Genomic DNA, 14660 nt, shown 5'->3' with positions numbered 1-14660 from the left:
TTAGGTAATTTGGAGGTGCCTAGGGGCAAAAGACTAAGTTGGGTATTTCAAATAGAATTGGATAATTATCCATTCTAAATGAGTCATATACTAATGTATTGTGAAGATATGGTGTACCCTAGTTCCAAGTCAACATCCAGGGTCAATCCTAAGGCCAAGTAATCCTATAGGGACTCTTCCTGAATTCTCTCATAATGATCTTACCTACTAAATGCTAGAGGTTAAGGTCAATATGTGGAATTTCAAGTTGAGTAAAGAGAAGAGTTTTGAATTTCTAATGGTGAGGGTACCTTTTCTAGTTTTCTAAGACTAGTCAATAGGAAAGTCCTATGGCTAGACCTAGGCTAGAAATTTCTAGACCTCAACCAAAAGTGAGGTCAACAATGACGAACAACGAATCCTAGAAATTTCTTGATCGTAATGCCAAACGTACACTTTAATGGATTCATCTTCATAATATATTGTAGTAATTATTCATACATGATCCTCAAATGGTCTACTTTCTATTTTCTCGTGATGACCAAATCATCCATGTAGCATTCCACTTGGTTGTGAATGTGGTCTACAAAAACCTTCATCATAGCTCGTTGATGTGTTGCTCCGTTGTTCTTCAATCCGAATGGCATCACTGTGTACCAAAAGTACTCAATCGGTGTCATGAAGGCTATAAGTGATGCATCCTCTAGAGCCATTTTGAGTTGGCTATAACATGACGATCCATCCATGAAAGACAAAATCTCATGTGTCAATGCGATGTCAACTACTAATTCTAGTTATGGTAATAGGAAACTAATCTCTTGGGCATGCTTTATTTAAATCTCTGAAGTGGACACATACACAGCTCTATCCATTTTTCTTCTTAACTAATATAATATTGGCTAACCATATGGGATATTTCTCTTCTCTTATAAAGTTAGCGTCTATTAATTTCTTTACCTCGACAATGACTTGTTGCTCTATCTCGAAATGCGTTCTTCTAGGAGCGTGTTTTAATTGGGTCATATCTTTGTCCACCCCAAGTTTATACACTGTGACCTCTGTTGGCAGTCCTGACATTTCATCATAACTCTAGGCAATACAATCCTTGAATTCTAATAATAGCTTAACTACCTCAATAAATTTTTCATCATTGAGTAAAGAACTTATAAATGTTGGTTGGGATTGTTCATCAGTCCCGAGGTTGACCTCCTTCAATTCATCAAAAATTTACTTTATTTCTTTTTCAAACTCTGATGGGGCATCATCTATTAAATGATATTGAGATTCATCCTTTACATCAAGGCAATCCTCTTCCAATATGCTAGTAACAACCATACAAAATTCTAAATCATTGATTGGTCCTACAATACCAAATCTGAGACCCTTTTTCAAGTTAAGAGTGCAACTTTTAATGTTCCACAATTTCTCAAAATGTTCTAGCTTATCTTTTGATATTCTCTTTGGCACATATCCCTGTTGATTTAGCTTTTACACAAAGAGAAAAGTAACCAAAAAATAATTCCATTAATGCATTGTAATCCTCTTCTAAACTTACATGATTTTTAAAACTAAGAGTAGCGGAAGCACGACAAAACCTGATCAGCTTTGGACCAATTCTACAAACTTCCTTGACCTCTAAACTCTCGACATTATGAGTGTAGATTGGGGTAAGGGTCATGACATTCACATAGTGGTTGATCTGATCATACATTGATTTTTTTTTTGCTTTTCTTCACATCTTCCAAGGATATCTTGTAATGTGGTTTCTTCTATTTTATCATCATCATTTCTTCCTCAGAGCTTTCTTCATTAGTACTTTCCACCATGTTGATATTGATGGTCGGCTTAGTCAATTCATCAATTGTATTGGTTCTTCCCCGTCCACCTCCTTGGCTTCAACCTTGGGTGCGCGAACGAAAAGAACCCCCACTAACTTGTTGTAAAAGAGTGGTGGAAGATCACTGAAGCTGAGCTGAAGGGCTTTGCCCATGTGATCCTTATGAATCTTCACTTTTTTTAGTCACAACCTCATGAGAGAAGACATTTTATTTGGAGGCGCGCAGTAGGCTGCATCTTCATGAATGCCAACTTCATGAATTGAAAATGATTGTAAATCTCCTCTAATACAATGTTCTTGTCCTTCTTTGAAATTATTTGATGCATTGGTGTACAGATGAAGGAACCATATTATATTCGTGAATATATGGTCGTCCAAGTAAAACATTGAAAGAGGTCCCTGCATCGAAGATGTGGAATTTTGGGATTGTTTCTAGTTCTCTAAAATTCATAAGCAATGTAATCGATCCAAGGGTACTTGCTCCTATCTGGTTCAATCCTCTGGTTCAATCCTCTTAACATTAGTTTATCAATTGTAGGCTCTTGAGCTTCAATATCTAAATATGCTAGCTTCTGTAGACTCATTAAGTTGAGTGATGCTCTAGGATCTACCAAAAATCTATACAACACAATTCTACCAATATTAACAAGGATGTAGAGTGGTCTGTTGTGATTAGTGGTACCGAGCAACAAGTCTTCATCTGTGAAGGCTATCCCAGGCTGTTCCTTTAAGGAACTAACTTCATCCAAGGGTGCACTGGCCAACTGAGCTAAGTAAATCTCTATGTCAAACAAAGTTGTAACCAGAGACTCTCTCATTTCCTTTGACAAAATCAGAGCATCGTAAATGCTTCGTTTGGCTGGCAACCTCTTAAGATGAGCTAGCATATTGTAATCCACTTTATGTAATCCTTCGATCTTTACTTGGCTATGTATTTCTTCCAATGGTAGACGTTAAGGTTGCTCTTCTTGAGTTAATATTTATTTTCCTTTATCTACTAGATCTGACTTTGAGGGTAAGAGTTTCCCACTCCTTAGGTTTATCTCTGTGATTTCTTCTTCCTGAGATGTTGTAGGAAAAACTTCTGCTGTCTCTTCTTCTTCTGCGGAGAGATCCAAATTAATGGAAAGTGGTGCACCATGGCTTTTGAGGACAGGCTCCTCACTCTCGGTGCTATCATAACCGAAGTTTTTAACATCTTCTTCATTCTTGCTAATGGGTTTATCGGACTGAAGTATGATTTGAGGATCTATTTGGGAATTGAGATCAGAGTTAGATTCAACAAAGTTAGTTATGTTATTAATAGAAATAGTTAAAACATATCTAAAATCATAATCATTATATTCATAATACCCTGGTGGGGCAAAAAAATAATCATATATGGTCGGGAGTTTGAGGATTTTCTTCCCCAAATCCAAGACAAGTAATCTAACAGAGGCAGCCCCTATCTTACCCCTCGTGTTATCAATCTTCACAATGTCATTTTTTTCTCTCTTCTAGTTGCACTAGTTTCTCTAGTGAGATCTCCATCATGGGTTGAGCAGGCTTTAGACTATAGATGGCTCCTTGAGCTGCAGCAGTCTAAATCTGACCTAGTATTTTCTTGGATGACTTAATCCAAACTGTACTCCATCCATCTTTCTCTGAATACAAATCTATCATAGCAATTGGTTCAGCTAAAATCATATTTATAGAACCTCTTTTAGGTTCATTTAAATATTCATTCGAGATTGTTATGTTTCCTTTCTTAAGATTTTTCTCGAGCCAACTCTTGAAGACGAAATATTCCTCTATAGTATGTCCAAGTAATCTGTGGTATGGAAAATAATTGAGCTTATCTTTCATGTTGACTTATTCAGATTTTACTGGATCTGGCAATCTGAACTAAGACTTATTCATTTAACTTCTAAACATTTTGGGTACAACTTCATCTTTTAAGGAGTATACTGCTTTCTTTTGTTCTGAAAGAGTTGGACCTATTTTATCCTCTGCTCGATATGGTCCTCCCTGATGTGACTACTGGCTAGACTGGCTATACAGTTGTGTCAGTTGTTGTTCGATATGTTATGATGATTGCTGGGAAATTTGTTAAGGATGCTCTGCTTGAATTTTCATTGGTTGGTTTCCCTTATCCACTGTTGCTACAGTTCCGAACTTCTTCTCGATCATCCTGGATGTCCAGAACTTCTCGGCCTTCTCATGAGAACCCATATGATTTACTTCATCTTGTAGATTGCTAACTTTGTTGAGTAGCTTCTCAAAGGACTTAATGATGAGCCCCTTAAGCGTGAAATCTATTGGCCCATGGATACTTTTGACTAGAACTCAATTACAGGATGTTTCTGTTGCTGAGGCTTACATTTTATGCTAAGGTTTCTCCACCACTAGATATAATCCACTAAAGTCTCATTAGTCTTTTGCCTTTCTATCCAAAGATCTCCAATAAAAACTTGATGTTGTGCTCCGATAAATCTCTTTATAAATAACTATTCTAATTTTGAGAACATCTCTGTTGGGTAACTAGACATACCAATCAAATACTATCCCTTATAAGCTACTAACAAATTGACGAAAAAGCAAGGCTTCATTACCTCCAGTATTGCCACAACTGGCTTGAAAATGAGTTATATGTTGTCTGGGATTTCCAGTCCCATCAAACATTTTAAAGTTTGGTGACACAGAACCCTTAAGGTAAGATATAGAATTGAACTCCTCTGGTTAGGGTCTACCCTTTAAAATCAATACACCGCCCTTAGATTTTGCCAGGGCCTCCCAAACTTGTTCAAACATTTATTTAAATTCCTTCTTAGGTATGACACTTCGGAAAGAGTCTTTCTCTTAATGATCATATCTGTTAGTTGAGGCAACTTCCCTCCTTCCATTTGTGATGTGTATAATTTCTAGTTGGTTGCCTTCTGAAGAAGCTAACTATTATGGTTGAGACTGTTCATTAACTGTAGCCATGGAAGCCATGGTAATGGCCATCTTTTCAATCCTTTTATCCATTTGGCTGGTTTACTCATCCCTTAGTAGAACAGCTCTACGCAGATCATCTACAACATTCCCTTCAATAAGAGGTTGGGCGTAGCGCACAGATGTAGCATCTCTAGTTTAGATGACATGAATATCCATGAAGCTTCATTGAGATAGTTGTTAAAGTTAAAATCTTCATCATCATCATACATGGAAACTCCATGTTCTCGTGCTAACACAGAAATATCGACCCTGAGCCTCTCAACTTTTTCTTCAATTATTAATTCTTGTATCATCTTAAGATCTTGGGGACTCTGCTGGTCATCTTCCATTTGTTTATCCAACTTGGTAGCAGTAGTTGCGATGATGTCGAATCTTTTGGAACCTTGCTTCATTCGATGATCTTGCCCTATGGGCTCACTGAACCATATTGGTACAACAACCTTAGTTTCCCATAACAATTTCTTTGATGGTGATGTCTTGAGATTGGGTGCCTCAGTAGAGGCATGCTACCCATAGTGCGGACTAGATACAGTACCTGGTAACTTCTTCATCTTTTCCTTTAAAACTTAAGAAACATCTTTATGACTGGTAACTGGTAGGATCCTCAGACCCATTCGTGACTTAATCGGTCGAAGACATACAGGTCTTGTAGCATCGATAATAGAATTATTGTTGATGACGGTGGTATGAACTCGACATCCCATGCAAAACCTGATGTGGATGCGAACAGGCAAAGTTTCAGTTGATCTTTGATGTCTTCTGACAGATCTGACATCTCTCAAAAATTCTTTCTTCATGTGAGGGGATACTGCACATCCCACTTGCTTAAGTAACTCACAAACTAAACAACCTTGTTTGGTAGCTAGTTTCTAGAATATTGTACTGACTCGAACGATAGGAGTGGGCTTCTTCCTCTCCCCGTCATGTCCATAAGATGACGGTAATGTAGTAGCAATATTCTGGATACTTTCGTACCCATTGGTGTCCACTAAGGAATGGAACTTACTCCCTTGCAAAAGTGGATAGGTGTCCAACAATCTTATTTCCTCCTGATGAGGAATTTCATCAATAGACACCTCTTCAAAAATCTGGGATTTAGTAGCCTTCCGAACTTTTCGGCTGTGGTTTCTTCTTTGTGACCGAGTTAATGGACCAGACTTCAACCTGATACAATTTCAAATAACCATGGAGGAATGATAAATCCTTCAATTGTATCTTAAATTATATAGCAGAGCCATACAAAGGCTTAAGAAAAGTTGATGACTTTTGTCTCACTGTACGGACAACCTTGAAGTCCTATATTGTTGTTTAATTCTAAGAAATGATAATTAGTTTAGCTGGTGTAGACATGTTTTACTATTGAAGATGTTCGTGCTGCCCACAATGCCAGCTCCAAGCTCCTTTTCACGGTTAGTATAAATTTTAAAAGTGTCAAATTTTAGAGATTGAGAGAAGTATCGAGTTTAGAGGTCAAGTTTTCTAACGTGTCAAGTTATGATGTCAAATCTGATGTTTCCTAAGTTTATTTAAATATTTTTGGGGGAGGGTTAAAATTGATTAAAGTGACACCGGTTAGGATCCCACGGTTCCCTTATTATGGTATCACTATTTTCTTTTAAATGTACTTAGCTTAAGCAAGTTATAAAACCCATTTAAACTGGGGAGAAATTGTTAGAAACCATGGGTTACCTCCTCCGAGGGACTCCCGTAAACTCAAAAAGACGTTTTAAGTTTAGTGAAATTTTAAAAAATTTATGGTTACCTTTGAAACAAATTTATTTTAGATTTTTAAAATGTTGATAAATTTTTGAAAAAGTTGTTTTGGGTTAAAAGTAAAGGAAAGTACCCGACCAAGTAGTTATAAAATTGCAGAAAAGTTTAAACAAGAATAGTTAAAGGTGTAATTAATAAACCCTAAATTATGACTTATTAAGTCCCGAAAGATCTTAGTGGATGATTCTAGAGTAAAATATAACAAGTCCAATTTGTCCTTCAGAGTATTTAAGATATTTCAAATTATTCATGGATCACCCAAAATGTTTTGAAGATCTCTTGAAATATTTGAGTTCGTTCTGAACTTATCATATTGCTCCATAACCATTTCAAGTCAAATTAAAAGTACCCAATACTCAGTGAACTTTGGCATTTTAATTATCCCAAGGAAAGGGTACACAATTGGTCAGTTCATATTTCATTTAAAAATTATGTAGTTGAATGCCACTAAGGCAAGTTCCAGTCTTTAAAGATTTGATACCCACCACTAAAGCTGGGCTTCATGGTATTAGTCATCAACAACATTATATTCTAAATCTCATCAAACAAGTTTTAAAATCAAGCCTAGATCATTACCAAACTTTTTAATGAATCTAATGAAAAAAAAGTTTGGTAAATGTTAGAATTTTAGCTTAGGTGATATGGACTCTAATTAAAAGAAGTCAGCTCATCAGTATTTATGGACTTAATCATAAGTGGAACATCCTCTCCCTAATTTAAGCCCATCACTTTAGAATCGTTTGATTTTGATCAAATTCAAAGTTTTGATAGTTTAATAATTTGTAATTTTATTCTTATAATGGGAAGGTGGCAAGTTGATTTCTACCTCTTACCTATTATATTTCAATCATCCAAACATGTTAATTAAGATCATTTATTACTCATTTACCCTTTGGGTAATCCTAATTTTTTATTAAGGAGACAATATCTTAAAATGACCACTTTACTCTTGGGATTCTTCACCTCATAACTCATGAAACATAATTCAAGTGACTTTAAGGATGTTAGAGTACCCTGCCCATAGGGGAGTTAAAACACATCAGGAGGAAAAAAATGTGGGTTTAAATTAGGATGGTTAAAATTAATTTATTTAATAAATCAAAATAAAGTTTTTGGTTTATGGAAAAATTATTAGAGGTTCCCTTAGGTCAGAGAAATATTTAGACAAAATTTCATGATTTTTTAAATTAAATTTTAATTATTATATAACTATTTAATGATTTTTAGTGATTTAATTATATGGAAAATTGGTATTATTTACCAAAAATTATTTTACATTTTATTTAAACCTCTCTGAGTTCAGAGAACCCAGAGAAACAAATTTTATATTTTAAGAATTTTTAATTTATTTATTATAATTATTTTAATGAGAAATAAGGGAAATACATTTTTAAGCCTTTGGAAATTTATTTTTAAATTAGAAAAAATTAGGAAAATTTTTTTAATGAGTTCCAAATGATGAGGGAACTATTAGGAACACTTTGAAATATTTTGTGTTTTTGGAATTTCTTAATTATTTTTAGTTAATTTTAATTCCAAATAAAGTTTATTAATTAAATATTTTATCAAAAATTACTTTTATTTTCCTAAGTGCTCCTGATCACAAAGAACTTAGAAAAACACTTTTCACAATTTTCCTAAGTGTATATAATATAATATAATTATTTTTGTGCTAAAATACAATGTTTTCTTAGAAAATCAACTTTAGTGCTTAAACTTAATCAAATAATTTTCAATTTTTTACAGTGGGTTAACATGTTTCTTACACACAATATTGAACTAATTTTGCTGACTTTTGATTACTAATTAATTTAGATAAATAATTACAAGATATATCCTCTTAATCAAATATAGAAATTTATAAATTATTCAAACCACCATGAGTTTTTTCCTAAGCTTCTCTGACCATAAGAAACCTACTAAAATTATTCCCATAATTTTCCAAATTGTATTTTAATTTATATAATTAAAATAAGCTAATATAGTCAACCTAACTTGAAAATTAGGGTTAGAAGCACCGAGATGTCCTTTGACCTTAGAAACATTAGAGAACGTAGCTGCTGTCATAAGGAATGAACCCTAAAAATTTTAAGCCATGGTGACTAATGCTTGATGATAATGAATGAAAATTCTCCAGAGAGTATTTAATTTCTTAAAAATCAGAGAGTTAACAAATAAGTTTCATTTCTACATTATTCGCACATTATTTTCCTTTGTCCACTGAGCAAGAGGGTATTTTTTTTTTTTTATGATTTTTCTTTTTAAATTTATGATTTTTCAAAGTTCTGGAATTAAAATAAATCATAAATTCCTAATTTCGTACTTATCCTACTCAGTCTCCACGTCAACCTTCTCCGCTCTAAGCTTTACACACAGCACTCCACTATTTGATGCTGCCAGACAATCAGCTTCCACACGATCCGTGTTTCACGTATCAAGAGTTTTTCCGCCTTGATCTCATCATTCCATCGAATAAACGCGCGATCAGAAGACTCTCCGTCATTGTCCACAAGTGTCCTAATCCAAGAGCTGTTCACACTAAAACCTTAAGATCTTTGTCTAGACTCAACCAAATCACATAGGGTTTATTTCTAAACCTTCAACTACTCAAGTCACGTCTGTCCATATGGTTAATCAAGCATGAAATTAAGCCATTACACACGAAGAATCAAAATAAGCTTGGTTTAGGGATGAGGCTCAATACCTTTGTCTAAGAGGGGAGGACTCAATCAGATGGTTGTAGTAGATTTTGAAAGATCCAGTGAAACTTCAGATGAGTTCTCATACATTGTTTAATTATCTAACAATGATTTCGAACAAGCTCATATTAAGGTGTTGGTTTAGAGCTATGTTAGAGGTTGTTTAAGATGGGACTTTTGTAGGGGGTCTTCTTCTCTCACTCTGGTGATGGTGTGGGCACAATTAATCAAACTTTGGTGGGTTATGGAGGTGTGGAGAGATCTGTCCTGGTTCAGGTTAAAGTTTTGAGCTCAAAATTTGGCTCTCACAGGGGGCACCAAATGAGAAAAATGGTGGGCTTGAGCTGAGGAGTTCTTGGAGAGTCTTTGGTGAGATTTTGGCAGAGTTTCATCAAGGATTTTGATGCTCTCTCTTTTGGCTTTAAAGGGGGCTATCTAAAACAAGGAGCTTGGGATGGCCACTAGAGGCAATTGGTGGGTTCAAAACACTGCATAGGTGGAGGGATGAATAGCCCTAGTGGCCAATTAAACTTGACCAACTCAAGTGAGTTTAAATTTGGGTTTTGGCTAAGGGGGGTTCCATTGTGCTTGCTATTTTTAGTGGCTGAGGTGGTGCCTAGCAAGGGTTCGGTCATTTCTTGGCTTAGGGAGGTCAGTGGGTGGCAAATGATGGTTAACCCCTAATGGTAAGCGATGATGGATATGATTATGCCAAATGGGGGTGAAATACAATAAAAACGGGACCATTTATCCATAGCTCATCTAGGGTGGGCTAGATGAGTCTAGCCTGGTCGCTAGGGTCTAGAAGTTTGTTGTAGAAGCTTTGCCTTGGTCAATTTGCCCTGACTACATCAATTTTGGTGCATGGGTTCAATTTGAGTCAAATTGGCTTGAAGTTGAGTTTGCTTTGGGCTAGCCATGTCGATGGACTCAGTTTCTTGAGAAAATTGGTGTATATGATTGTCATAAAGAGCTTAGAAAAGATTTGGAGAGATTTTTAATTGATATGATGTGTCAATTTGAAGGATTTTGAGCATTTGGTCAATCTACGGATGGTGAGTTAGACTTTGGTTTATGATAGGCTAATGTTGGGATAAGTAAAATATGATGGTTCAAAATGGTCTAGGAGGATGTTATAAAGAGTTCTCAACATCAATTGGGTGCCAATATTGGGGCTAGTGTATTCAATTTGGGGACACTTGGAGATATGGCTAAATTGGAGAAAATTTAGGAATTTTGGATGTGGGTTGAAATTGAGTAAAATTGAAGCTTGAAAAAGGCCAATAGCAGGTTCAATTTTGTGTGTAGGAATCTTATAAAGGGTTTGAGATTCTAATTGGAGCAAGTGAATGGGCTATAGGGTTCAATTGGGTGAGATTTTAATTTTGGGTCAAATTGGGGCTTTTAGACTTAGGTTAAAATTTTATTTAAATGTGGGTCAATTAGATTTGGATTTGATTTGAATTGAGTTTTGTAATGATTATCCCAAGTTTAGAACATAAATTATGAAAAATTAGGACCAAATTTGTCGACATTTGGGGTGAATTAGAGTAATTGGGCCTTTGAAGGCAATTTGGGGTTTTTGGCTAAAATGGGTTAAATTGATCAAATTGAGTTCAATTGAAGGGTCCAAATTGGTTTTGGGGCCATTTGAAATTATTTTGAAGGTTTTGGGAAAGTTTGGGCCACCAAGGGTATTTTGGTAATTTTTGCAATTTGAGGGGTATTTTGGTAATTTTGACAATTTGGGGGGTGGGGTTGGGCAATTTCGGTAGTTTCAAATTGTTTAGGATGATTTTTGACCTAGTTTTGTTTTTTGGGTGAAATTAGGAATTTTGGTCAAACTTAGGGTTTGGGGGTGTTTTTGGTAAATTGGGTAGATTTGGGGGCAAAAGGCTAAGTTTGGTATTTTGGTGAAAGTGAGGTGCCAACCACCATATTTGAGCTATGGACCAATGGAGTCTCCATTTGGGTCCTCTATGTACTGGTCTTATTTAAACCTTAACCTATCGCTAGTGGCTCTAGGGGACCATCAACATGAGTCTCCCAAAAGATCACGACATCAAAGTCAACAAGTTTGTGTTCAGGGTTGTAAGTGGGATGTAATGTGCAAGTGAGTGAGAGTGTTTGCACCAGCTCAAGACCAACACATAGGTTCAATCATAAGGCCAAGCAATCTTATGGGGACTCACCCTTAGCTCTCCCACATTTCCCCCACCTACTATGTGCTAGAGTTTAGGACCAATATGTGGAACTTCAAGTTGAGCAAACAAGAGTTTAGAGTTTCTAAAGATGAGGGTTCATTTTATAGTCCTCTAAGAATAGTAAAAAAAAAATTCATATGGCTAGATCCCATGATACTAATGAGGAAATTAGACCTCAACCAAAAGTCAGGTCAACAAAAATATAAATATCTATATTATAATCCTTATTAGGAACCATATATCATTTTAAAACCAATAATTGGGGTTTTAAATTAGTGGGTTATGATCTTCCAAAGTCCAACCGCCTACCTCAATATCTTCTTATTTAACTACCCTTCCAAATTTCATCAATTTAGGAAATTACAAATTTATCCTTAATGAGATCAAAGTGAGATTGGTTACTACAATATACCCCTTATATATTTCAATTGTCTAGACATGTCTATTAAGATAATTTATTACCCATTTACCCTTTGGTTAGACCTAAATATTAATTAAGACTTAAATTTCAAAGTTATCATTTTGCCCTTAGGGCTTTGACACCTTATAATTCATTAAATTAAACTCAAATGACTTCACAATGTTATGCTACTTGACCCATGAGTTAATTAAAACATCAAACAAGAAAAATGTGAATTTTCTGAATTTATCTAAATTTTGTAAATGTTCTAATGCAAAAATAGAGATTTTTAACGAAAATTTAGTAAGTCAACCAGAAACAATACCTTTGTCCTTAATAAAAAAAATAGAGGTTCACCAAGGTCAGAGGACCACTTGAACAAAATTTTAGAGGTTTAATTTAATTATTAAAATTATTTCAATGTTTTGACTATTAATTAAATATAAATATTTATTAAGTGCAAAATAAAATTTATATTTTTCTTAAATCTCTAAGTCCAGGAAACCTAGAGAAAGAAATTTCATATATTTTTTATTTTTATTTTAAATATTAGAATTATTTTAGAGGAAAATTAAAGAAAATTCTTTTTAAGCCTTTCCAAACTTAATACATTGACTTAAAAATGTAGGAGAATTTTTTTAATTGGACCCAAGTGATTAAGAAGTCAAATGTGACATTTTAGTGTGTTTTTATAAATATGTAATTTTATGATTTTTTATTAATTTTTAATTATTTAAATATTTAAAAATGATTTAAAAATGAAATATTTATTTTAATTCCACTTTTATTTTTTTTAGGTTTCTCGGGTCATAAGGAGCTTCCAAAACCATTTTGGTGATTTTTTGAATTGTGTTTTAATTAGTATAATTATTTTAGTGCAAAAAATGTAATTTCACTTAATTAATCCATTTTAATGATCCAATTAACTCCAATTGAATTGAATTTTTTTATGCGGAGCTCAACTAACATAAAATTATAGTGGAGAATGATTTTTATGCCATTTACTTTTATATTTTTCCAAATTTAATTATATTTCATTTTTAGGGTTTAATGACAATTAAGGTTATTCTTAATGAGTTAACCAAATTTGTATTTTTCCTAGGGTCCTCTTACCAAAATGATCCTACCAAAACAAATTTTGTTTTTTTTTTATGAAACAGAAATAAGATGCTTCAAAAATAGAGATCTCTGCTTAAGGAACTCCCTTGACCTTAGAAAAATCAGGGAAGATCCCTCATGACAGAGAGATGAAAGCCCCAGAAATCAAGTCATGGTGAAATGTTTATGGAAATGGAGAATAAAAATAAGGAATACACTATTTAATTAATTAAAGATCACACGTGCATCAAACAAACTGAAACCATTTCTACTTTATTCTCCTCTATTTACTAAGTGTGGGGGTATTTTTCTTTTAGTTTTATGATTTTTCTATGAAAAGATATGAATTTGTAAAGTTCTGGCCTTTAAATAAAACATAAAAAAACTTATTTATCTACTTATCCAGCTCAACCTATGACATCTCCGACATAACACATGACACTCCGCCATTTGATATCGCTAGCCACCTCAGCGCTATGCATCCCGCGGTTTGCGCACCATCTCCTTATTCGGCGCAATCCAAACTTCCTTTCATCATTCCAGATCTCCCTAACCTGAGAGCCGTTAAAGTTTAAAATTTAAGATCTCTCTCGATACACAACCAAATCAAGTGTGGTTTGTTTCTATAGATGCCACTAGACAAGGAGAATACATCTATATGGTTAATCAAGTATTAAATCAAGTCTATAAGCATGAAAAATTAAAATAAGCTCAATTTGAGGAGAAAACTCAATACCTTTGCTCGATGGTGCTTTCAGAAGCTAAAGTTGAGTCTCGAGAGCTCCTAGATGAAGCCTTCGCCTGTGGTGAATTATCTTGGTATGAAATCAATTGATGCATATTTGGGTTTTTGATCCAATTCTATGTTAGGGTTGTCTGGTGATGGGGCTTTTAAGGGAGATCTTCTTCGTTCACTCAGAGGATCGTGTGGGTAAATTTAATTTGGATTTGGTGGAGTTTCCAGGGGTGTCCTGTTTTGAGCTCAAATTAAGGTGGAGAAAATTGCTTTGATAAGTTGGGAAGAGGGCTGGAAGATGGTTGGGCTAAACTCAAGAGGTATTGTAGAAGCTCTCAAAACAATTTTACAGAGTATCCTCAAGGAATTTGAAACTCTCCTTCATTTGGTCGTGAGGGGGTGAGTTTAAATAGAGATCTTTGAGGCTACAATTGGGCTAACCAGTAGATGTCTTTGGCAGCTTAAGTGGAGGGAAGAAAGGTGAAAAAAATCCAACTGGACTGAGCCAGCTTGGTTGGGTGTAGTTTTGAGTTTAACTCCCTGCTCCTCCTTGGCTATGGTGTTTTATGACAGCCAAGTTGGCTGGTCGGCCAGGGTTAAGTCACAATTTGGTCAAGGGGATCAACGCTTGATTTTGGTGAAGTCAATTGGAATTGGCCATGTGTAAAAGTCTTGGATTAAAGAGGAATAGGGGTGAACATATTTTTTTGTAAATTTAAATCAATGAAAGCATTTGGGTTGGGCTGACCCACCACGGCTGGTTTGGGCTGTGGAAGAGATCATTTAGCTCAGCTTAATTAGTGAGGAGAGGTCCCTATCCAAAAGAATTTGCTAAGCGCTGGTTCGGGTGTTTCATTAAAATGGTTTAAACCTTTTTAACGGAGCTTGAAAGTGGCTCCTCCTTTGGACACTAACAGCTTGGTGATGTGGCAAAGGCTCATATGGCTCACTTATGGCA

The sequence above is a fragment of the Phalaenopsis equestris genome, unplaced genomic scaffold (assembly GCF_001263595.1).
Source record: "Phalaenopsis equestris unplaced genomic scaffold, ASM126359v1 Scaffold000538, whole genome shotgun sequence".
In the NCBI taxonomy this organism is placed as follows: domain Eukaryota; kingdom Viridiplantae; phylum Streptophyta; class Magnoliopsida; order Asparagales; family Orchidaceae; genus Phalaenopsis; species Phalaenopsis equestris.
This window is presented reverse-complemented; position numbering follows the sequence as displayed.